General features: G+C 46.6%; 1 protein-coding gene and 1 non-coding gene across 3 annotated transcripts in view; one reads left to right on the top strand and one right to left on the bottom strand.

Annotated features, from left to right (window-relative positions):
- The window catches only part of RHOH (ras homolog family member H), a 164,310-nt gene that overhangs the window by 113,965 nt on the left and 23,703 nt on the right, over nucleotides 1-26,642 (top strand). The gene's annotated exons all lie outside the window — the stretch shown is intronic.
- On the bottom strand, nucleotides 24,783-24,901 carry LOC134933486 (5S ribosomal RNA). Its single transcript, XR_010179721.1, has one exon. It is a non-coding gene; the product is annotated as a 5S ribosomal RNA (ribosomal RNA).

The raw sequence follows: 26,642 nt of genomic DNA, 5'->3' as shown, positions 1-26,642 counted from the left end.
GCGGCTGCCCGAGGGGTCTCGGCATTACAGTTGTGCCGAGCAGCTACTTGGTCGGGGACAAACACCTTTGCAAAGTTCTATAAGTTTGATACCCTGGCTGAGGAGGACCTCCTGTTTGCTCAATCGGTGCTGCAGAGTCATCCGCACTCTCCCGCCCGTTTGGGAGCTTTGGTATAATCCCCATGGTCCTTACGGAGTCCCAGCATCCTCAAGGACGTTAGAGAAAATAAGATTTTACTTACTGGTAAATCTATTTCTCGTAGTCCGTAGAGAATGCTGGGCGCCCGTCCCAAGTGCGGACTTTTTCTGCAAGACTTGGATATAGTTATTGCTTACATAAGGGTTATGTTATAGTTTTTCGGTTGAACCATGGCTATGTTGTTGTTCATACTGTTAACTGGGTAAGTTTATCACAAGTTATATGGTGTGATTGGTGTGGCTGGTATGGATCTCGCCCTTAGATTTACAAAAATCCTTCCTCGTACTGTCCATCTCCTCTGGGCACAGTTTCCCTAACTGAGGTCTGGAGGAGGGGCATAGAGGGAGGAGCCAGTGCACACCCAGAGTCCAAAGTTTTCTTAAAGTGCCCTATCTCCTGCGGAGCCCGTCTATTCCCCATGGTCCTTACGGAGTCCCAGCATCCTCTACGGACTACGAGAAATAGATTTACCGGTAAGTAAAATCTTATTTATTTAAGGGGAAACGGGTGATTTAGGTGAAAAAGATGAACATTCATTTTTTATTCATTAATTTATTTATTTTATTTATTTTTGCATAAGGTACACATTTCTATACTGTACATGAACACTAAAACCTTCTGTACTGTATGTAGATTTTTGTTTATCTGCAAGTTTTGTACACTTATGCTTGGAGAGGTGGAAATGGTTGGCCAGCGGCTAGCGGAAGTGGAGTGCTGTTAGCCCACACAAAATTAACGTTTAATAATGTTAGAGGATTGGTGCTACAAAATACGTTAATTACTATAAGCAGCACTATCTAGCTGCATCTGATCTGGCTGTGTGCATATTATTATTATTATTATTATTATTATTATTATTATTATTATCCTCCTCCTTTATATGGCGCCACAAGGCACATAGTTGCCTACCCTCCCTCATTCTGCAGGAGACTCCCTGAAATAGTAGCAATCTCCCTCACTCCCTGAATGGTCCCTCAATCTCCCTGAAAAAAAAAAGAAAAGAAATCATAGATACATACATTTAAATGGTATCATCAGTGCCATTTCCCTATATTGGTTATAAGACACACTGATCCCTATGGCTACATGCATTTTAAAGGTTTCTTGTGGCCACTTACAGTATGTGGAACCTCTTGTAAAACACAATACACAATCAAGTCCTGCAAAATATAAGAGTCTTTTCTTCAACAAATAGATCTTACTAACTTTGGGGCTCATTTACATTTGGATGTAAGGCATTTTCATGACAGATCTCTTAGATGTAGTAGTACACGTCCACGCTGATGGTGTTACTTTCATAATCTCCCTGAAATGCTTTTTCAAAAGAAGGCAAGTATGGTTCTGCAGCACCTAACATATCAACAATGAGCAGAAGAAGACAACAGTGACTAACAGTACTAGACAATGCAGGACAAGTACATGGTTTATAAACATTGCTGCATCAGCTGACATAACCCTCATATAAGCAACAGGGTGGGAAATAAACAGGGTTAAGTGGTGTTGTAGGTAGCATGGCGCAAGTTATAGTATAAGTAAGGGAAGGAAAAGCACGTGAGAGAAGAAAGACCCACTCATGACACTGATGGGGTAGACTGTGAGTAAGGAGGAGAACATTGGGGCAGATGTATTAATCCCTTCAGTGGCGTTTTTTTTTATATACACCCCTCCCATGGTGTGTTTTTAAAATTAGGTAGTGCAAGGGTTAAAGTGCAGCAGCCGGCGGTGACTGAAAACTGCAGCGCCGTAACTACCTGTGTGCCTGGCACACAGCGCAGTTACACTGAGGGCGCACGGCGAGCGGCATGTAATGAGTCAAATTGACTCATTACATGCCGCCTCTGCTGGGTGCCGTGCGCTGCGCCCTGAGGGAGAGCAGCGCCGGAGGCAGAGAAGGAGGAGGAGGGAGGGGGACTTGAGCCGCAGCAGCGCTATGTCATTGGTAGCGGCGCCGCTGCAGCACTCCCCTCTCCTTCTGTATTGGCTGCCCGGCGCTGCTGGGAATGCTGGGATGCGGTTCCCTCATCCCAGCATTCTCAGCAGCGGTCAGCAACAGTAATGCTAACCATTACACCAACCGTGCTCCCCAAATATCTCTAAGTGAGTATACAGATATAAAGTACAAACAATCATCAGATATCTTCACGGGTAATAGCGTGTGATGCAAAGTAATCAGTTTATTGTTTCCTTATTTTAACTGTTGGAAACTCTAATTAGCTTATTATGGATCTTCTATTTTACCTGTATCCAAAATGTTAGTGCACTGCAAACTGGATGTATTTGTGCTGAAATCATTGGGTCAAGTTTTCATGAGTCTAATATGACTGAGAGACCTGATACAGGTCACAGGATTTCCTTTTCTAATACGGAGGTGCTTGGTGGTTTGCCATTTGCAGCGTGCAGTGTTCAGGCAGAACGCTGTATTCTGTCACTACGGTGCAAACTACCAAATAAAGGGGTCTATTCATGAAGCAGTGAAAAGAGTGGAGAAGTGAGCCAGTGGAGAGGTTACCCATGGCAACCAATCAGCTGCTCCATACAATTGTATAATTTGCAAATTATTAATGTTACTTCAATGCTGATTGGTTGCCATGGGCAACTTCTCCACTGGCTCAATTCTCCGCACTTTTCACTGCTTCATAAATAGACCCCAAATTGTCTAGGTCCCAAGACTGTCACTTGTGTTGTTCGCACTCGCTAAGGGACCCATTTATTTTTTAATATTGGCAGCTTAATCCCTGCAAACCCCTCTTTTCAGGTGTTAATCACAAATATTTAGCATCCCCTAAATGTATCACAGAGGGACCACGCCTATATCTCTGATACGTGCTTCGACCCCTCCATTCCTGCCAACAGCTGCAACCCCCATTTCTAAGGGGATATTATACTACCAGATGTACCAACTTTTGTAATGCAAAGCATTCCAGAGATTGGCTCCAGCAGCTACCGCCATCTGAAGATGGCGTTATCCCGCTGTAGCCTATGAGCTACACATCGCAGTCTTAAACAGGTGAAGGTTCCCACGGGACCTTCCCCAGCAATGGCGGCTGAACAGGCACAGGAGCCCTGGCAGTACACTGAGCTCATTGCAGGGATGGGTAAGGGCTCCTTTCGAAGTCCCTGTCCTCGAGGGTGCTCGTTAATACATTTACCCGGAATAATTACATATTGCAATGCTAATATCGCAACCGGATTGCTTTGCAAATGCGATTATTAATAAATGGGCTCATAAGGGAGACACTGTCTTATGTCATTCTTTAGCATGTGGAGTGGAACACCGGCCACCCTGAATTTGTCACTAGTGTGAAGTAAGACAGGTGTGTTCTTCTTGTTTATTTCCATAGTATCGTATAGAATCGGGTTTCACCGAAACGTCTTGTGCCAAACACCAGCCTAGTAGTAATAGTAGTTTTTAAAGTTTGGGGATTTCCATTTTTTTCTTTTTTGTTCCTTTGTCTAATTGTAACTGTTTTACAGCAGCTGTTTCTTAAGGGGCCCATACATCTACGGCCCAATCCTCCGTTCTGCCAACGCCAATTAGTGATCAGACACTTTGATCGGTGGACAACGATGATCGGTCATCCACTATAGTATTGGCACAATACTGCAAGTTAAAAATCCCTGTCTCGCCCGTTCCAATCATTTGACTGATCTGTTGTTTCTGGGCAAATTGAAACAACAAATTAGGCATAGATACTTAACGATATGCCTGATTTGTCATTCTGATTTGGCCGGAAAAGACAAATTGGGATAATATATTGTTTTTAAATGTGTACCCATCCTAAGCAGTTTAAAAAATGAACCCCTGTGTAACATATTTTGAAAGTGACAAATCATTTGTCTCAATACAATGGGGGTCATTTTTACCTGATCGCACGCTGCTGTTCAGCGCAGCGCAGCGATCAGTTCAGAAGTGCACATGCGCCGGCGCATGCCAAACAGCCGACGGCTGCTGTGGCCCAGCGATCGCCTCTGCCTGATTGATAGGCACAGGCGGTCGCTGGGCGGGAGGGGGCGCCACAGCAGCGTTTGCCCGCCATTTTGTGGCCGCGGTCCGGCTTTTTTCTAGTCTATTCATCCCGGTCAGACCGTTTTATTATACATATATCTACGAAACTGCCTAAAGAAACGTTAATGATGGAGTAAGCCTGATATGAGCTACTATACACCCATAACAATAAATTAGATTTAATTACCTTGATATACAGTAATGTGTAGCTTATCCATGTGTTGCTTTGTATCTTTGTATATATGTGTATTTTATCTGTTTGTAGTTCCTTTGTGTTTCTTTTTATCTTTGCTTTGTGCAGTTTGTGAATGTTACAGTAGCACACATAGGGCCTAGGGGGTCATTCTGACCCGATCGGACACTGCTGTTTATCGCAGCGGTGCGATCAGGTCAGAACTGCGCATGCGCCGGTGCCGCAGCGCATGCCGAAGGCCATCGGGCCGCTACGATCGCCTCTGCCTGATTGACAGGCAGAGGCGGGGGCGGAACGGCGGCGTTTGCCCGCTGTTTCGTGGGTGCGGTCCGGCCAACGCAGGCGTGGCCGGACCGAACGGGGGGCGGGCCGCAGCAGCTGCGTGACGGGGAGCGATGAGTAGCTCCCGGTCAGCACGCTAAAGCTGCGCTGGCCGGGAGCTACTCTTGAAGTGCAAAGGCATCGCCGCTGTGCGATGCCTTTGCACTTCTGCGGGAGGAGGGGGGGGGGGGGGCGGCACTGACATGCGGGCGGGATAGCCCTGTGCTGGGCGTCCCCCCGCATGTCAGTGTGAATGATCGTAGCTGTGCTAAATTTAGCACAGCTACTATCATCTCGGAATAACCTCCCTAATTCAGAGTTGATTGCAGCAGCAACTTTGTTAGCAGTTGGGCAAAACCATGTACACTGCAGGTAGGGCAGATGTAACATGTGCAGAGAGAGTTAGATTTGGGTGGGGTATGTTCAAACTGAAATCTAAATTGCAGTGTAAAAATAAAGCAGCCAGTATTTACCCTGCACAGAAACAAAATAACCCACCCAAATCTAACTGTCTCTGCAAATATTATATCTGCCACACCTGCAGTGCACATAGGGTGTCATTCCGACCTGATTGCACGCTAGGATTTTTCGCTGTGCTGCGATCAGGTCAGAACTGCGCATGCGTATGCACCGCAAAGTGCAGATGCGTTGTACGGGTACAAAGCGGATCGTTACTGAGCTATGGCTTTTACGAAGAATCCATTCGCACAGCCGATTGCAAGGAGATTGACAGGAAGAAGGCGTTTGTAGGTGGCAACTGACCATTTTCTAGGAGTGTTTGGAAAAAAATGCAGGAGTGTCCAAGCGTTTGCAGGGCGGGTGGCTGACGTCAATTCCGGGCCAGAACAGGCTGAAGTGATCGCATCGGCTGAGTAAGTTCTGAGCTACTCAGAAACTGCACAAAACTTTTTTGTACCGCTCGGCTGCACATGCGATCGCACACTTGCAAAGCAAAAATACACTCCCCTATAGGCGGCGATTATCTGTTCGCAGCACTGCAAAAAATAGCTAGCGAGCGATCAACTCTGAATGACTCCCATGGTTTTGCCCAGTTGCTAACAAATTTGCTGCTGCGATCGACTATGAATTACCCCCAAAGTCAATAAGAAAGCAGTGCCAACATACAACTCCATTGTATCAAAATATCTTTCCATAGTCAAAAATAAAAATTTATCGCAAAACAATGTTTTGTTTTTTTAAAATAAAATAAAAATTCTTGAACTGTTACTGGTAAGTTATTTCTAAATGAAAATCATGAAATGATAGTGTCCTTTTCAGTTTTATTGAAAATTTGCATCGCGTGAAACTACTTGTTTTTCAATTGTTGAGCAGTTTCCTCTTTCACTGTTTTCTTGGAACCATGGGGGTAATTCCAAGTTGATCGCAGAGGGATTTTTGATAGCAATTGTGCAAAACCATGTGCACTGCAGGGGGGGGCAGATATAACATTTGCAGAGAGAGTTAGATTTGGGTGGGTTATTTTATTTCTGTGCAGGGTAAATACTGGCTGCTTTATTTTTACACTGCAAATTAGATTGCAGATTGAACACACTCCACCCAAATCTAACTCTCTCTGCACATGTTATATCTGCCTGCCCTGCAGTGCACATGGTTTTGCCCAATTGCTAACAAAAATCCTGCTGCGTTCAACTTGGAATTACCCCCTATGGTCCTAACGTTTGTAAGTAAAGCAAAAAGCACACAATTGGGTAAAACCATGTTGCACTGCAGGTCGGGCAATTGTAACATGTGCAAATAGAGTTAAATTTGAGTGGGGTGTGTTCGTTCAAACTGAACTCTAAATTGTAGTGTCAAAATAAAACGGCCAGTATTTACCCGGCACAGTCACAATATAACCCAACCAAATCTAACTCTCTCTGCACATGTTACATCTGCCCCACCTGCAGTACAACATGATTTTGGCCAGTTGCTTGGTTTTTTTTGCTTGCAAATATGAATCAGGTCCTATGTTTTGTTAACTTTTTTTGTGTTCGTGTAACATTACATATGTGTTACCTCTGGCGCCCCGGATAAACAAAATAAAAAAATACAAATTAAATAATCTCTTACATTATATGTTATTTGTGATGTGCTGCTGTTTTTCAATAGGGTGCAACGTTAAATCAGAGATGTATGAGGAGCTGGATAGAGCTATCATTTTTTCAGCAGCAACCCTTGTTCCCCCCGCAGTCCTACCTCCTCTCCCTGACTTACATGAACCAATAGTTGATTCTTGCACAATGCTTCCTCCATGGTCGGTGGCGACTGCAGGATAAAATCGCACACCATCTAGGCACATTGCATTTACATGTTAAGGAAGTATGGCTTCTAGCATTTTACATAAAAGGAAGAAAACACTGGGATTAAAATTGAGTCTTTTATTGCAGCCATCTGTACTGCCACTTAACACTGTCTGTTATCACCATTATCACCATCTCAGATTGTAATCAGTCATAGCATACTTTATTCTGTCAACAAACCCCCTGTTAACAAATAGTTTTTTTTTATTTGTTTTTTTTTGTTTTTTTAGTATTACTATTATTATTATTATTATTAGTAGTAGTAGTAGTAGTAGTAGTAGTAGTGGTAGTAGTATTTTATATAAACTGCATTACTGTTTTTGTTTTTTTGCCCCCTTGTAAGTGGAACTGAAAGTCAGGTTACTTTTGTTTGTCATTTTGGGATTGAATGGATAAAAAGTAAAACTAGTGCTAGATTATGTTGCATCGATGTATTTAGGCTTTTATTTATAAACTGTGTATATTTATTTGTTTCCATTAAAACAAACATAGGTCATAGAAATCCTTTGTCCTTTATGCAAGGATAGCAGCGTTCCTACCCTGTTCATCCAATTAATTACCTAGCCCCCACACACACACACACACACACACACACACACACACACACACACACACACACACACACACACACACACACACACACACACACACACCATAAGAGGGTTGGAAGAGCCCTGACGCTGGTAATTTCTGAAATATACCACACAAGCACTGAGCCTCTTCCAGACCCCCTTGGTAATAATTAAACGTGATCCTTGCAATAGCAATACTATTACTTCCATCCCACTAAAATATGCTGATGAAGTAAATTACAAGTAAATATGGCCACACTTCTTACATAAATATTATATGAACACAAGACATGTATTGGGAAATAAAATCCACTGGTCTTTTGTTCTTAAAATAACTTAACGTAAGTTCACACTGAGCATTAAGTGGGTTGTAGGTCAGATCTTTGCATAGTGTATACACCAGAGGCATGCACAGGAAATAGACTACCAACTCCCTTAGTGACATAGACTAACAAACCTGCTCCCCTGGATGAATCATGAAGGCTACCAACACGGCCCTGCACTGTCACCTCTATGTGGCTATCTGGATAGAGCAGCTTTTAACTGCCATCTTTGATTCAAAATTAGGCTGCTTCTTCCCTGGGAGACAGCTGAGATGCATAAAAATTTACACTTAAAGTAGACTTCGCAGTTGCTTAGGAGGTGTACACAGCACCTGGAGCAGGGCCGGCCCAAGGCACATTTCTTAGGAGTGGCAATATGGGGCGCCGGACTCCTAAGGGTGGCCATCAGCTGTCAGGAATCTCATATCAAGCGCCAGTTTGTCAGCCAATCAGAGCTCATGGACCGGTAGTGGCACTTCTGATTGGCTGCTGGACCGCAAGCTTTGATTGGCTCATGAACTGGCACTATATTTGAGATGGCCACTGGCGAAAATGGGGGACCAGACTGAGGGTCAGGAGAGGCATGCGTGTGCTCTACTCCCCTTGGACACAGTGGCAGCAGCAGAGCCCAGCAGCGGTGAGCAGCACTCCTGGGGGCATATGTGTACCTGACACTATGGGTACTGTATGTGTATCTGGCACTATAGGGACAGTATGTGTATCTGGCACTATTGGGGGCAGTATGTGTATCTGGCACTATTGGGGGCAGTATGTGTATCTGGCACTATTGGGGACAGTATGTGTATCTGTCACTATTGGGGACACTATGTGTATCTGTCACTATTGGGGGCACTGTGTATCTGTCACTATTTTGGGGGCATTATGTGTATCTGGCACTATTGGGGTAGTATGTGTTTCTGGCATTATTGGAGGCATTATGTGTATCTGGCACTATTGGGGCAGTATGTGCATCTGGCACTATTGAGGGCGGTTATGTATCTGGATCTATTGGGGCAGTGAATGTATCACTATTGAGGGCAGTAAGTGTATTTGGCACTATTGGGGGCAATATGTGTATCTGGCACTATTGAGGGCAGTATGTGTATCTGGCACGATATTGGGGACATTATGTGTAACTGGCACTATACTGAAATGTTATGTGTATCTGACACTATACTAGGGACTTTATGTGTATCTGGCACTATACTGGGGGCATTATGTGTGTCTGGCACTACTGGGGACATTATGTGTATCTGGCAATATACTGGGAACATTATGTGTCTCTGGCACTATACTGGAACGTTATGTGTATCTGACACTATACTTGGGACATTATGTGTAAGGAGCACTATGGTGGGCATTATATGTAAGGATGCTAATTGAGTGTGTGTGTAGAGGAGGGTGTGATTATATATATTTATAGCTTGGAATAATAATATAAAATTGTGAGGCCACACCCACTTTCCCATAACACACGCGCATTGAGTGGGGGTGGGGAGGTGCTTCAAATTTTCTCGCTCAGGGTGCAAGTAGGCCTGGAGTTGACCCTTACCTGGAGTAATTCACAAATGCATTGGGTCAGGCCACAACTTCTGGAGTGCTCCACGTTTGTTGGTCCCGATAAGCCATTGTCGTGTAGCAAATGCAATGTGAACCTAATTGGGCTCACAAAGTATATTTGAAAACATCACCTTAATTACATTTATCGTTGAGATAGGAACTGTAATTGTGTACTGTATATACAGGAAATATGATGTCCATAGGATCGTTCAATCTGTCGCAATAAATCAATTGTGGATTGTTTCTTTTATCTGTCTAGTATGTATCTAGATTTAACGTGCATACACACTATGCGATAGGGTTATCAGTTGTAATATGCCCAGGGTGTATGCTACGAACAATGTGTGCTCCCGCGGGTCGTTAATGAACCATACTGTCGCCCGTACATGCAGCTCAATCTGACAGTATCGTCAGAACCTGCATGTACGCACATTGTATGATGTCGTTTGTGATATCATACAGTGTGTACACGCTATATCAGCTGCCCGGGAGGGTAGGGAAAACACTAGGTGATATCGCTCATGAGGGAAATTATACAGATTTGTTAGCAAACCAAAAAAGTTAGCAACTGGGCAAAACCATGTTGCACTGCAGGTGGGGCAGATGTAACATGTGCAGAGAGAGTTAGATTTGGGTGGGTTATATTTTTTCTGTGCAGGGTAGATACTGGCTGCTTAATTTGTACACTGCAATTTAGATTTCAGTTTGAACACACCCCACCCAAATCTAACTCTCTCTGCACATGTTACATGTGCCCCACCTGCAGTGCAACATGGTGTTGCCCAACTGCTAACTTTTTTGGTTTGCTAACAAACCTAAATAAGGCCCATGGAGCTTATCATCAAGTGTGTACCCAGCTTTAGTCTGACGCTGACGATAAATGTATATAATTTAATTTGTATATATAGTTGTTTTTTTGTTGTTGTTTTTTTACTCCAGTATCTCTATATATTGTATGTCCAGGTAACTGTTAACATTTATTCAGTTTTATCATAGTGTGCATCAGTGCTGAAAGTGGGGTGGTACAGCATACCATTAAGAAATATGGTGGTGATACTCAGTACCACCAGCCCACAACTGGGATATAAAATGGTGTCAGTGGCATAACTGTGTGTGTCATAGTATGTAATAGGCATTACGGTGTGTGGTATAATATGTAAGGCATTACAGTGTGTGGCATAATGTTGAATGGGCATTACGGTGTGTGGCATAATGTGTAATGGGTGTTACGTGTCTGGCATAATGTGTAATGGGCATTACAGTGTGTGGCATAATGTGTAATGGGTGTTACGGTGTCTGGCATAATGTGTAAGGGTCATTACGATGTGTGGCATAATGTGGCCATGCCCCTATTGTCTTGTAGCCGCTCCCCTAGTTTCATGTGACCACACTCCTTCATGACACATGACCATGCCCATTTTTACTATCAGTACCAGTAAGAAAATATTTCTACTTGCACCACTGGTGTGCATGCTACAGTATGTGTATTCCAGTTAGTGAGTTAATGCGGCGATCATTGCAAGGATCCTTTGGGTGTATTCTTTACATTGTGTTCCTTGACTGCTTTGGAGAGAGAATTGACTGCATAGGAAAGGAAAGAGTTAAACATCTGGTGAGGGGTGGACCTAGCTGTGAGGAAAGTACAGCCTTTTTTGAAGGGGAGGGTTTGATATATATAGGGAAGGTGAGGCCATTTTAGCTCTCTCTTGTGGTGATTTGCCTTGGTGAGTGCTGCAGTGCAGACATTAATTTGTTCACACATATTTGGTGCTGTTTTTTGTGTGTGCACTTCTGCTGTGTCCCCTCTGCCTGTGCCATTTTAAGCATTTAATTATGTCTGCCCGCCCTCACCGTTCCGCTGGGCCCCCAGCTCGGTACCGCGGTTCTAGCGATGGAGCTGGGCCAGGGGAAGGGGTGGTTGGCCTGGGGGACGGGGCCCAGTCCCCCGGGGCCTCCACGAGTGCAAGCAGGAGGACAACACGGCGGGCCAGATCGGCCTCGCCGCTGAGGGCCGGGCCGGCGTTGCCGGCTGGGCGCGGGCGGCGGGGGGGGGGGGGGGCGGAGGTCCGTTCAGGCCGCCCGGAGGTCGACGGGCATCGGCTCCAGGAGCGGCGGAGTCCGTGGCGGCGTCGGGTGGGCGTGCGCATGCGCGCCGCAGAGGGCGCCAGGTTGTGCGGACGGACCCGGCCTCTATCTCTCCCCCCTTGCCGCGGCCGGGTGGAAGTGCCGGGCGGGGGGAGAGGGCCGGACGGGGGTCGGTTGTTCGCCGCGCGGGGCCTGTATCAGAGCCTCGCGCGGCGGCAGTAAGTGATGCGGCGGCCGGGAGCTCCATGACGGGAGGCAGTGGGACGCGCGCACGCCCACGCTCGCCGCGGGTGGCGCCAGCCGCATTTCTGTCCCCTCTCGTAGCTCCCCGGCGGCCGGAATCCGGCAGGAACCGGGGGGGGGGGGAGATGGACAGGGGAGTGCAGCGCGGGCATGTGGAAGGCAGCGCTGGGCAGGAGCGGGCAAGGCCAGCACACGGGGACACGGCAGTGCGCGGTGCTGGGGCGCGTGCACGGAGTGCGCGCGTGCCCACCGCGGGCGGGGCTGTGCGCGCGCGCGCAGCAGCGCCGCGGTCCTCCCTGTCTCCCCAAAATACTCCAACGGAGCCGGAATACAGCGGCTTTCGGGGGAGGAGGGGCGACAGGGAATGGGTTGGTGGCCGCAGGGCCGCGGCACGCGCTGCGTGGCAGGGCGGCGGCTCCTCCCCAGGTTCGGGGAATAGCTCCGATTTGCAAGGGGAGGAGGTGTTTTCTGATGGGGAAAGGGAGGGCTCCGACAGGGGTGCCCTCGCTTTCCCGCTGGGGCGGCGGGCGTCGGATGCCCGGGTCACGACCGTCGGGCGCCAGGCGCGGGATCGCGCCCGGGCGCTGGCCGGGGGTCCTTCAGGGTCCGTTGCCGGTTTTCGCGGCGGTCGGAACCCTCCCGGGGCGCTGGCGTCGGCCCTGGCCACAGTGGTGGAGGCATTGGGGCCGCTAGCCGCGGTGGCCTCCCCGAGGGCGGCAGCAAGTTCCGGCGCGTCTGCGGAGGCAGGCGGGTCCGGCAGGCGGAGGGCCTCAGCGGCGCAGCGGGTGGCACGCGCCTGCCGGGAGCTTGGAGCAGCCGCTGCGGAATTGGAGATAGGTCCGGGATAGGAGGGGCAGGGGCGCGCGGCCGCAGCGCCCCCCACTCGTAGGGCTCGGCATGCGCCGCGAGTGCGGGCCGGGTCCCCCTCTTCTTTGTCTTTTATAGGGGAGCACGAGGAAGAAGGGATGGAAGACTTCATGGAGGAAGATGTCGAGGTGGACGCGCCAGAGGATTCCATGTCGGAGCGGTCGACGGCATCAGGTGAGGTGGTGCAGTCAGTATCGGGTTCCTCCGCGAGCGATAGTTCTCGTAGCTCTTCTTCTTCCTCCTCTTCATCTTCTCTGTCGTCGCAGGCGTCCGATGTAAGTAGCACTACTCGGGCGAAGAAGAGGGCGGCGAAATTTGCCAAGCGGGCGGCGGGGCAGCAGAAGAGGCGGAAGAGGCGCAAGCGGCTTAGCGAGGAAGCCCGGAGGGCCAAGAAGCGCCGCGATTTGCCCGGGGTCGTTCGCTGTGAATACACCGCCGTTATGCGAGGCCTGCGGGATAGCTGCCGCAAGAAGATTCGGAAGGGGGACTTCGTGGATGTCTTTGTACTGACGAAGGCCGCGAAGAAAGATTATAAGGCGGCGGTCGCAAAGAAGGGCATTGGGGCGGAGGCATTCCGGACCTTTGATAATTGGTTGGCCGGTTTCTGGGTATTTGCGGCGTGCTACCTGGAGGACAGACCGGAGGAGCACATGAATGTAATCCGGTACCTGCATCTCGTACACGACATGCAGCGCACGTCCTCGGGCTCTGAGTGGCGTCGGTATGACCAGGAGTTTAGGGAGAAGCAGGACGGGTTGCGAGTCATGGACTTCGGATTCAAGGATGTGGAGGTCTGGCTAAAGGTAACCCGGGGCTCACAGCAGGCTGAGGAACCCCGGAAACCGGGGGCGGACGGGCGACGCGCAGGGTCGTCCGCCCTGGGGTCCGGCGCGGACGGTGGATTGGCCAAACCAGGTGGGTCGGCCGTCCGTGCAGGGGGGCGGGCCGCCACAAGAGGAAAGTGTTTCGCGTTTAACAGCGCGACATGTTCCTTCGGCAAGCAGTGTCGTTTTCGACACTCCTGCCTGCAGTGTGGCGGATCCCACCCAGCCTCCTCCTGCTTCAAAGGCGGTCGGCAGGGGGCCCGGGGTAAGCAACCTTTCCCTAGACAAGCCACGAGCGGGACCGCTCTGCAGGGCTCCAACACCAATTAAATTGGGGACTATGGGCCGGTGGCTGGACTTGTATCCGAATAGGGAGGATGCAAATTTTTTGTTTTCCGGTTTTAAGTTTGGGTTTCGCTTGCCCGTTGCGAGCGAGGTGTCCGTGCGGGCACGTAGGAACCTCCAATCTGCTCAAGCCTTGCCGGGAGTGCTACGGGAGAAAGTGGAGAAAGAGGTTAGGTTGGGCAGGATGGAGGGACCGTTTTTATCACCCCCGGTGGATGACTTGGTCATCTCTCTGGTCGGGGTGGTCCCTAAGAAGACTCCGGGCACGTTCCGGCTCATTCAGCATCTTTCTTACCCGGCGGGGGCGTCGGTCAATGACGCAATACCGCCGGCTCATTGCTCGGTGGTGTATCAGTCATTCGACGAAGCACTGGAGATGGTCCGCAGCTACGGGACTGGGGCCCTCATGGCTAAGATCGATGTTGAGTCAGCTTTTCGGTTATTGCCGTTGCATCCGGACTCATTCCGTTTTATGGGTTTCCGGATTGGGGCGGAGTATTTCATCGACAAATGTTTGCCGATGGGATGTTCCGTTTCATGCTCATTTTTCGAGCGTTTTAGCACGTTCCTACATTGGTGCGTGGAGTCTTCGTCAGGGGGTCACGGGGTCGCCCATTACCTCGATGACTTTCTGTGTGCGGGTCCGGGTAATTCTCCACGCTGCGGCGACTTGCTTTTTAGCATCCGAGCTCTGTTTTACCACTTCGGTGTTCCCGTGGCCGTGGATAAGACAGAGGGTCCGGCCTCCTGTTTGGCATTTTTGGGGATCGAAATTGACACTGTAGCGGGAGAGTGTCGACTGCCTCGGGACAAGGTTTCGAAGCTCCGCGATGCTATTTGCCGGTTCGAGGGGTCGCGCAAAGTCACGCTGCGGCAGGCCCAGTCCTTGCTGGGCATGTTGAACTTCGCTTGTCGGGTAATACCGATGGGCAGGGTTTTCTGCCGGAAGCTAGAAAGGGCGACGGCGGGTGGTGCCAGACCACACCATTTTGTGCGTTTGTCCTCCGAAATAAAAAGGGATTTGGCCATATGGGCCTCGTTCCTGGAGGATTTCAACGGGGTGTGTATATGGCAAGCGCCAGCGGTAGACAGCGAGCGGTTGCAGCTGTTCACCGACGCAGCAGGTGCCTCGGGATTCGGTTGCTTTCTGGAGGGATCTTGGTGCATGGCATCCTGGCCGGCGAAGTGGCATAGCGAAGGTCTAACTAAGGACCTGGTGCTTCTGGAGCTTTTTCCCATTATGGTGGCGTTGGAGGTCTGGGGCGATCGGCTGGCTAATCGCAGCATTTTGTTTAGATGCGATAATCTGGGAGTGGTGCATGCGATTAATAACCAGAGGGCAAAGTCGTTGCTGGTTCTGCGGGTGCTGGGTCAATTGCTTTTGACATGCTTGCGTAGGAACCTGTGGTTCCGCGCGCAACATGTGCCCGGTTTGGAGAATGGAATCGCCGACGCTTTGTCGCGAGGGCAGTGGGAAAGGTTTTGGTTGTTGGCACCCGAGGCCGACGAACAAGGTTTTCTTTGTCCTGGTTATGTTTGGCAGGTGATCGGGCCGGACTGGAGGGTCTAGCGTTGCGGTCAGTCGCGCCAGCCACGCTCAAGGCTTATGGACAAGCTTGGAGCGAGTGGGAAGAGTTTGTCCAAGGACGTCAGCAACAAGGTAAGAGCAGGCATCGGCTGATGCTTTCTTTTATTTGGCAGCTGTATGTTGCGGGTAGGTCCCGAGCGGTGGTATCCCGGTACTTGGCTGGGGTCTCGTTTTTCAGCAAACTGCGGGGCGTCCCCGATGTGACAAAAAGCGATGTTCTGCGGAAGGCGATGAAAGGATGGGCGCGAATCGCGCCGACGCCACCTGATAGGAGGCGGCCCATCGATGCGGCCTTGTTGCCGGCCGTCATTGCGGCGGTTGGGCGAGTCGCGTCGTCCAGGTTTGAGACGCTTTTGTTCAGTTTGGCGTTCTCAATGGCTTTCCACGGGGCCTTTAGGGTTTCGGAGTTGGTAGCGCCTTCCAAGAGAACAGATTCGCGCATGCTGGTCTGAGACGTGGTGGTGGGTGAGAGGTCCTTGCTATGCAGACTGCGGCGCTCTAAGACGGACCAAGTGGGGAGAGGTCGTTGGGTCACTTTGGTTCCGGCACATGAGGAGAGCGTTTGCCCAGTAGGTTTGGCAGTGCAATATGTGGCGGTGCGACCCGTTAGGAGGGGGTCATGGTTATTGCATTACGACGGCCTGCCGGTAACGAAATACCAATTTTGTTGGATGCTGAGTCGTTGTTTGGCGAGCTTGGGCCTTCCACCCGCTGCGTTCGGTACCCATTCCTTTCGTATAGGCACTGCGACGTCGGCTGCGGCGGCGGGTTTGTCCAGAACTGAAATCCAGGCGGTGGGGCGATGGAAGTCGTCAAGTTACAGACGATATATTCGCCCCGTTGCGTGAGGTCGGATTGCGCGTGTTGTTTTGTTAATTGCGTTTTATATCATGTTGTGACAGTTCTTTGAGTTATGATGTTGTGCGTTGGTTTGTTTCCCCCTTTTTTTTTTATCCTACTCAGGGATTAGCTACTCGCCGTTGCTGGCATGAGCCGGCAGCGGGGGTCTGGAGTTATTTTGCGATTTTTTGCCTGACTTGACGGACTGAATTCTAATCTACAATTCGGCTAATCTGTTCTAATCAGAGTCCCTCAGCAGGTCTTTACGCTTTCACCTCCAGCTGAGTTATTACATGTGTTTCCCGTTTTATACCCCCCCCCCCCCCTGTTTTAATTTCGTTGATTTTATTTTGAACTTCCCCTTTGTGTGTCTATGTTCGCTTCAAATTGGCTAGAAGCATGGTGCAGTTCGGCTAGGCCGGGACTGCTGCAATAGCGAGATCTAAAGTTTTTTCTTTTTGGCAGATCCTTCAGGTGAAAGCAATTAATGAAGCTTTTTAGTAATCAATTTACCCCTCTTTTCCCCTTCAGGTTGGTTTGAAGACAATTTGGCTATTTGGGTGGTCGGCCACTCTTATGTATACTGGGCAGCCAAGTTTGTGGGCTCGGAGGGGGCTCAGGCGTTGCCTGGAGCACAGGGTGTCAGATGGCTTGGCTGGCGAGGGATGATGTGGAGCGAGCTGAAGAGTAGGCTAGTTAGTCAGGCCAGCAAGCATGGAGTCCCTAGGGTCTTGGTTGTCCATCTAGGTGGCAATGACCTGGGGAAGAGGACATCCTTGGATCTGCGGTGGGCCATGATACAAGATCTGGCAAGTGTGGCCGCTGCATGGACCAATTGTGTGTTGGTTTTTTCATTGATGGTGCCGAGGTTGAGTTGGAGGGGTGTGGCGGATGGTCGCCAGATTGATGAGGCCCGGAAAAAGGTGAACGGGGCGGTGGCGAAGTGGGTGCTGTCCCACGGGGGCAAGGTAGTTCGCCACCCTAGGATTCGGTTCAGAGACAGTCACCTTTATCGGCCTGATGGGGTACATCTATCCAATGAGGGGATGATGTTTTTCCTGGAGGATCTGGGTTTCGTTTTGCAGGAGTTAGGGTAGGTTATGGTGGCGGTGCGAAGACTTTGGGGATGAGTCTTTCGCTGTTGGCGGAAAAGAACGTCAGTTTGGTATTTGTATGATAAGCTGTAGTGTTTTACAGTTTGGTGTGGTTTAGGTGCACTCACCTCCATCGACTTATTGGCCGCTTGACCACCCGTCCGGGAAGGCAGCGGCAGGGCACCCAGGAGCGGTGGGTAGTCACTGTGGGGGTTGAGTTGTCACCTATTACCGGTTTGTGATAGTTGTAGTAAAATTACGATGGTTTCGAATTTTTAGTAATTTAAGGTTAATTTAGGTTAATAGAGCCGTTCTTTTTGCTGCCACCATATGCCGGCTGGATCGGCATCTTAATAAAATTTTCTATTACAGGTTTGCTACTGGTTAGGGTCAAATAAATAGCTAGCAATTTTTCTGCCAAAATTCAAGTCTACGTGTCTTTATTTCTGGTTTTGAGGGTAATGAATGCTTTACTTTAAAAGAAGGGGGTCCACCAAATATCACTAGGATGTTTAAGAGTTTCACCTGCCTGCTCTAACTTAAATAAGAGCCGAAGAGTGAGAGCGGCCAGTATAGCACTACAGACTAAAAATGTGGTCAATGCACTAAGCATCCATAAGTACTGTACCACTACTATGCTGAGATATGTACTGTGACAATAACAAGAAACCCAGTTTTTTTTACTTCATTGGCCACACATGTATGGGACAGCAATAATTAATATTGTGCAATACACAAAATGGTTTATAGCTAGATAAAGAGAAGGCTTCAGGCCATTTTCAAGTGGACAAGATCTGGAAAGATTTTCTGTATTGGAATTTACTAGTGACTTGATGTATATACTGTACTTATATGTACCGTAATTATGTATACTTTTATATGACACTGTAATGGGTCTGAATTTTTATTAAAAACAACATTTTATATTGTTGATTATTGTAAAATGTTATATTTGTAAGGTGGCACTACATAACATTCAGTTAGCACCCTCAGATCCTTTATTTTATTATATATATATATATATATATATATATATATGTGTATATATATATATATATATATATGTGTATATATATATATATATATATATATATATATATATATATATGGGGAATTCAAATGTTTGAAAAGTCGGTTGGGTGTTTATTTTTTCCTGTCTATTAGATAGGAAAAAACAGACACCAAACTGACTTTTTAAACAATTGAATATCCCCCATTGTAATGTGTATAGATATACGCACAACTTAATCAACACTACACAACTTAATCAAGAATTACTGTGGGAAAGAGAACAGTTAATTGGAAGATATTTTCCAATATTCAAGATAAAAATAATATCATTTTAAATATTTTTCCCCCCTCTAATTAAACTAATTGGTGAGTCAACCTGCTCTAGCATAATCCTAATTAAATTCATACTAGCCTGTCAGCTTGTATATATTTCTGAACTAGATATTAAAAATGTGTTTAATGGCCTTAAAAATATATCAAAATATAATTATATACACAGCAGCCCCGGTTTAAAAAAAATAATTAAATGAACAAATCCCATAATCCACCAAAAATAAATCTGAAAAACCATTTAAAAACCTTCAATTACCAAAGGATCTCTAGATTGTCTAAAATAATATTTAAAGAAAAGTATAAATGTAAACTAATTCTTTAATAAACCCTAAAACTGTCTTGACCGAACAATAAATTTAACCCCTTCAGTGGCAAGTTTTTAATTTAAAAACGCATTCTGGGGGGGGGGGGGGGGGGGGTTAAACTGAAGTGGGAGAGGGGGGAAGGTGCAGGGGGGCGACTGATAGGGCAGGGCGAGGTAATCACCTGATGATCGTCAGCCTTAGCGCTGATTCCTGGCCGCCTTGCGGTGCCCAGGATCAGCATAAGGCATTTTACTGCTAAGCCCAAACTCCATAATGGTGTATACTGATTCCCGGGCACCGTGCACGCTGCACGGCTGTCCCTGGGGTATCAGTCAGTAGTATGCCCGGAAGTCTTCCGGGGTTGCCATCGCTGTCTTCGCTGGCAAACCCGTAAGATTTCCGGGCAAAGCACTGAAGCGGTTAAATGAGAAAATATCGAAATAGGTGTTGTACCTGTAATGAAGACCTCTCTGCCTGCAACGTTGTATACAGGGTATAGGGATCTACAGTATTTATGAAAGGGCAATAGTACTTGTCATCATATTACCCTGTATATCTTACGGGTTTAATTGTTTAAGAATGTTTAATTACTACTGCAGCGACACTTGGATCACCATGAAATCTGTTCTATTAGCGCATCTCATAAGTGATTTTTTTTAAAATATTTTTATAAGCGATTCTGTAGCTTGATACAAAATTGTTTACAATGACCTTTGTTACATGAATAACAATGATGTGCGAATAGATACAATACAACGCATACATTGCTTACAAATAATAAACATACTTAGTATAGAATATCTAAATCAAAGACGGGGTGGGGTCGTGGCTGATGTATCGCATCATTTAAGCCATGCCCCCCGTTGTATAATGGTGCTATTACCGACATTATACTGCAGGGGGCGTGGCTATGATGACGCGATTCAACAAAAATCGCGTCATCGACTGCCCGGACCGTCCAGTTTACTCACTAAGTGGGCGGCCGGGCCGGGGGGTTGCAGCACAGAAATCGGGAGACTTGCCTGCTTTTCCGGGGGGATGGGAGGGTCACCCAATTTTTGGGAGCCTCCCGGCCATTCCAGGAGAGTAGGCAAGTATGCAGTAAAAGCAACAGCAAGTGAAGACCTTAAGCCATCATAACCTATCACGATTCTGTACATTTAAGCACAGATAAAAAGATGGAAAAGCAGAGGAAAGTGAAGATGGACTATTTTGTAACAAATTGCTTTTGTATTTCAACATTGACATGTCTCATAAATTGCAGAGAACAGATAAATAATTTTGGCATTTTGTGTTGTGTAGAAATATAATATTACATTGTGTTTCTGATCGTGCTCTTTTATGTTGTATTTGATCACAGCAGACAAAAGAAAACAATTTCCATCTCAGAGGTCTGTCGCTATTGTCGAGGTAATAGCGTGGAGAGATTGTTTTTCTATTATCGGTCATGCAGAGCTTGTTGTCTGTGAAAAATAAATAGTTAAACAGTGTTTTGTATCTCGTTAGTTTCAGATACTGTTTCTATATGAGTAAGGCCTGTTACAAATTGGAGGGGAAACACAAGGCATGTTTTGTTTTTACTGATGTATCTGGCAGCATGTAATAATCGGGATCCGGTCTGGAGATCGACACTGTCTAGGTCGACAGTGTTTAGGTCGACCACTATAGGTCGACAGGGGTGGAAGGTCGACAGGGTTTCTAGGTCAACATGTGCTAGGTCGACAGGTCAAAAGGTCCACATGAGTTTTTCTAATTTTTTTCTTTTTTTGAACTTTTTCATACTTAACGATTCACGTGGACTACGATTGGAACGGTAACCTTGCCCGAAGCATGGCGAGCGAAGCGAGCCATGAGAGGGGACACGGTGCACTAATTGGGGTTCCCGGTCATTCTACGAAGAAAACGACACCATTTAAAAAAAATAAAAAATCATGTTGACCTTTGACCTGTCGACCTAGCACATGTCGACCTAGAAACCCTCTCAACCTTCCAACCCTGTCGACCTAGTGACTGTCTACCTATAGTGGTCGACCTAAACATTGTCGACCTAGACACTGTCAATCTAATGATCCACACCCGTAATAATCTATGTAATGTATGGCTCTCAAAGCCGCTGTACTACCACTCCCAGCTGTTCTCTCAGCCACCAGTTAGCCATACTACTGGACCAGATGAAAACCTCAAACGGTATTTTCAAACCCTGTGTAAAGATATGCGTATGTATGTATATTTATGTATGTCCCTGACCAGAGCCGGCCTTAGCTATAGGCAGGCTAAGCATTTGCCTAGGGCATCCAAGCATGTCTAGGGGCATCCAAGCATGTCCCAGCAGTATCTCATGCTGGGAGGGACAGTCTGCAAACTATCTGTTACTTTCCAAATGCATTCAATCAGTACTTTTATACACTGCTGTTTAAATTTGTCAATAGAATGCAGACAGCCCCTTAAACTACCTCTGACATGCTTGAATGCCCTTGACTTGTGAGACCTCAGACAGCAGAAGCCTGTTAACTGTAATTCCTGGACCTGTGACATTTTCACTGGCTATATAAGGTTATTACTGATGGCTCCTTATGATACCACATTTTTTTGGGGGAAGACTGCTCCACATAAATCTGACATCACCTATACTGCTTGTGCACATAGGGGAGGGGGACCCTGCCATCCTGTGTGTGTCCCTTATCCCTGTGCAAACCCCAGGTTTCTGCAGGGACATAACATGGGCAGTGTTCTCCCCACACTTTATATATCAGTCAGTCCATGCCGTAAAATTTCCCTGCCATCCAGTAAGTTGCATTGCACTATTTCTATATGAAACGTCAATGCAGCATGACTTCGAATGCGTCAGATTGGAGGGCAGGGCATATCACTCCCGCAGTATAAAATAAAGGGCATGCAGTTGCCGGGAGTAACGGACACCAGCACACATACTGAACAGTGAAGAGAATGGACAGTTGCTACATGTTTGATACTGATCTTTTTGTATAACCAGCAAGTGTGGCAGTATCTGAGCATTGCTTCCATCTGTGTTCAACCAGCAAGCGAAAATAAAGGGTGAGGCTTGCAAAGGATGGCATACCCTGGGAGGTCACATCACTTGTATGGGTGCCCCTTTAATGGGTGAGAGCACAAGCACGCACCCACCCATCCTGCCACCCCCATCTCACAAAATGCAGCCACGGATCCAGGTAGCTGCATGGGCGCACACACTGACTACAAGCACGCAAACAAGCAAAAGTAAGTTTTATTAAAAAAAGCTACGAGCATTACTAATGTGGGGCATATGTGTAAGGTGCATTACTGTGTGGCATGATGTGCATTATGAGCATTACTAATGTGGGGCATATGTGTAAGGTGCATTACTGTGTGGCATTATGTGTATTATGGGCATTACTAATGTGGGGCATATGTGTAAGGTGCATTACTGTGTGGCATTATGTGTATTATGGGCAGTACTAATGTGGGGCATATATGTAAGGTGCATTACTGTACAGTATTGTGTGTATTATGGCCATTACTAATGTGGGGCATATATGTAAGGTGCATTACTGTGTGGTATTGTGTGTATTATGGGCATTACTAATGTGGGGCATATGTGTAAGGTGCATTACTGTATAGAATTATGTGTATTATGGGCATTACTGTGTGGCTTTATGCAGGGTTGAACTGGCCCACAGGGGCATAGGGCAAACCCCCGATGGGCTCCACTGCCTGTATGTTGCTGGGTCAGATGCAGAACTATTTGCCTAGGGCATCAAATTGGCTAGGGCTGGCTCTGTCCCTGACACATCTTTTAAATGACTTATCTGTTGTTAGATAGTTCACCCACAGTAGCAATGAGCCTCACTGAGGGGCAGATGTATTAAGCCTGGAGAAGTGAGAAAGCAGTGATAAGTACAAGGTGATAATGCACCAGCCAATCAGCTCCAATATGTAAATTGACAGTTAGGAGCTGACTGGCTGGCACGTTATCAGCTTGCACTTATCACTGCTTTATTACTTCTCCAGGCTTAATACATCTGCCCTTCAGTGTGGTAAAGTCCAGTACTGACGGGAGAAGACTGAGCGATCTTAACACAGACTGCTCAGCACACATCTCTCCCCCCCGCTCAGGGGGGGAGCGAGGGGGGTGGACGTGGGGCCGCTCACTTCACACAGCGCTGCATGCAGGCCAATCTAGCACCAGCGATAGTGATGCGCGGGGCCGCGCATCGCTATCGCAGGGGGGCATACACATGACAGATCCATGCTTAAGCAATCTAGTCGGATTTCTCCGTGTGTACCCCCCTTAACAGTTGCATGAATAGTTTAGGCTTTCCATAAAAGTTTTAGTAAAATACATAGAGATTGATTGGTTTATAGTTAAAAACAGGTAACACATTATACAGCACTGGCAGAAAACTGCAGATCGCACTAATATAGGGTAAGATTTGTGATGAGGATTGCCATTTTTTAATTTCTAATTTTGCCATATATCCACTGAAACATAGTCTCTTGTTTCTCCTGAGGACATTGCAGGATTTTACGTTTACCTACCCTTCTCTATAGAGCAGTTGCTCCGTGAAATGAGTTTTTAAACTTCCTCTGCTTTGTCTCTCTGCTTATATATGCTCTTCTGAGGGTTTTTTGCCACTGCTTGAAAAATGAAAACAATATATTGAAACGTACAAGGCCACATGTACTAAGTTTCTGAAAAGTGATAAAGTGGCGAAAGATAAAGGGATCTATTCATGAAGAAGTGAGTAGTATGCCAGTGGAGAAGTTGCCGATGGCAACCAATCAGCATTGACGTAACATAATTTGCATACTATACAATTGTACGGAACAGCTGATTGGTTGCCATGGGCAACTTCTCCACAGGCTCACTTCTCCGCGCTTTTCACTGCTTCATGAATAAACCCCAAAGTACCAGCCAATCAGCTCCTAACTGTTACAGGCTGTGTTTAAAAAATGTCTGTTATGAGCTGATTGGTTGGTAGTTTATCACTGGCCCTGCATGTGTTTATATACAGTAAGGTCAGGAAAACAACCATCCCACAAAACAAACCCGTATTGTACCATCAGGATAGATCCTCTTCTTAGAGTGATTGCTGATGGCGTCTCATTTGCATGGGAGGTACATACATTACTTTTACTAGAAGTGCCACCGCCTAACACCTGTAACCTGATTGGATTTTATGATTTTTTTATTTTCTGGTGTATTGGGAATCATTAATACAATGGGGAGAGGAAAGAAGGCTCTTGTGTGGGCGCACTCTTGTGAAGAAAAATATATATTTTTTTGATAAGATAATTAGGATGAGATGTTAAAACATAACTTTTATTAGCTTTTATTACACAAAAGGTTATTACCGGAAAACTATCCTTCAAAATGCAACATAGAAAGCATCTTGGTAAAATAAAATGTTCTGGTCTCTTATTGGTAAAGAGTGTGTGAAAGGGTGGTAGACATTAGTTGGTCATACCCCCATTCCCCTTGACCAGTACAGACTTGCTGTATTAATGGAACCACAGGGTGGTCGACACAAATTTAATGGCTATGCTCTGATGGCTTGTAGGAAATAAGAGAAATGATCAGAAGTCACTCCTCTCGATATATTACAAGAAAGAAGACGACATGCACCTGTCTAAATTCAGGAATGATAACGGTAAAGGCAGGTATGGTACCTCACGTAGATGGTGCCTGTGAACGACAGGTCTGGAGGTTGTTGGATAGAAAAAAAAGTGGTGATGCTGCTGTTGGTGTTACTGCCACATAAGTGAGGAAAATCCTGCTCTACAACACCAGGTATTCACAGGTGGTCTCCCTTCCTGGTACTGACCTGGCCCAACGCTGTTTAGCTTCCAAGATCAGACGAGATCGGGCGCTTGCAGCGTGGTATGGTAGTAGAGAATTTTATGTGAGCACCAATGAGAGTGCACCTAGATATGAATAATGAAAATTGAGACCGACAAAAAAGAGGTAGATAAAAGATCGTGTAAATGGGTGGATCTGCTTTTCACGTTAGACCCGATCCAAAATTCCCACTCACGTGGTGCAGTGTACCGGGAATCGTGAATGAGAGTCCACGAAAAAAGTGGTGATCTATCTAAAATAGAATTTGTGAGAGTTACTACTGGAAATCACAGACAGAGAAATTCCTGGCTGCTGGTATATTGAGATTTATCCATACAGATAGCGGTATATAAGAAAAAATGCTGCTGAAACCAGGTGAATAAGTGGTCATGCAGTTTTTAGTAAAAACTCCAGATGGAGTTTGACATTTGTTAAATTGTATGGAGAGGTGTTAAATTCACCGCAGCTGCACCAAAATATATCTGTTGAATAAATGTATCATAGGATATTTGCCTTACAGCCCAAGCTGGGATATACAATGCTATAATAGGTATAAGTTAATTCTATGCATGCATCAATTGCTGTGAGAAGGCAAAAATAGAAATAGATGGAAACCAACACATTCGTGAATGTAACAGATATATGAGTCACATGTATGAGCAGGTAACACTTTAAAGAAATAAGCTGATTTCCAATAGTGTGCTAGATGCTGAATAAATGCTGATGCAGACCTCTGATCAGTCACCCCTATGCTGTACACTCAATACAAAATAATTAAGGCAGTGCTGCTAAGAATTGCAATAGGAGTTGCTATCCGTGGTATGCAGCCACTGGATAGAGGGGCTTACGATTTCACCAGAGTTATGAAGAAGCCAAGAGAGCAAGAAAGGTAAGTATGGCTGGATGCCAAAATGCGGTAGTGTCGACGGGACCCCTGTTCCTGGATGCTGGGGCTTAGCCAATCCGGAGATGTCGTCTGGTGGGTGTGATCTCCCCCTGTCTGTGGTTGCTAGGAGACCGCCGTGATGAAGACGTCAGATAGGAAGGCGCGTCACACATCGCGAGATCGCGGACGCCATCTTGGATGTGGGAAAAATACCCTTGCAGTTGGAATTTGTGTGGGCGGTTGCTAGGAGATTACCATTGCGGAACTAAGATGTCAGGACGCGAGGTGGGAGATGCATCACCCATCGCGAGATTGCGGACGTCATCGTGGATATGGGAGGGATGCGTTTGAGATCAATGTAAATGGTTGCTAAGAGACTCCCATAGCAGAGCTAAGACATCATACCTGGGGAACTAAAACATTTAGTGATGGTAGATCGCTATTTAAGATGTGGAAGATAATCAGCCATAAATAGATAGCACATGCCCGAATAAATAACTTGCACTGTAAGAATACTGATAGTATAGATTGTTAATGACCGACCATATGATTAAAAGAAATATGCGAAAACAAAATAAATATAGAAGAGAACTGAGAAAAGGGGGGATAGGGTTATAAAGGTAAAATGAATAAATTAATTAAATAAAATACATATAGATAACTATACATATTGGTGTAAATGTTAATAAGACTGCTGATTAAAAAGGAGGTTGGTGGAATGGGGAATAGGTTTAAAATAGGCCTGGTGGAAGTTAGTGAGGGATATGCTGAGTTTGCCTCCGGCATAGGTGAGTTGAAGATGGATGCGGGAGTAGGGGTAGAGGGATAACTATTATAGTGTCCGAGGAATAAACTATGAGTGTGTGAGGGGAACCAATAAATGTGTGTGGTGAGGAAACAACATGAAGGGG

The sequence above is a fragment of the Pseudophryne corroboree genome, chromosome 1, assembly GCF_028390025.1.
Source record: "Pseudophryne corroboree isolate aPseCor3 chromosome 1, aPseCor3.hap2, whole genome shotgun sequence".
Taxonomy (NCBI): Eukaryota; Metazoa; Chordata; class Amphibia; order Anura; family Myobatrachidae; genus Pseudophryne; species Pseudophryne corroboree.
The sequence above is the reverse complement of the archived record's forward strand: the minus strand, read 5'-3'. Positions and strand labels throughout refer to the sequence as shown.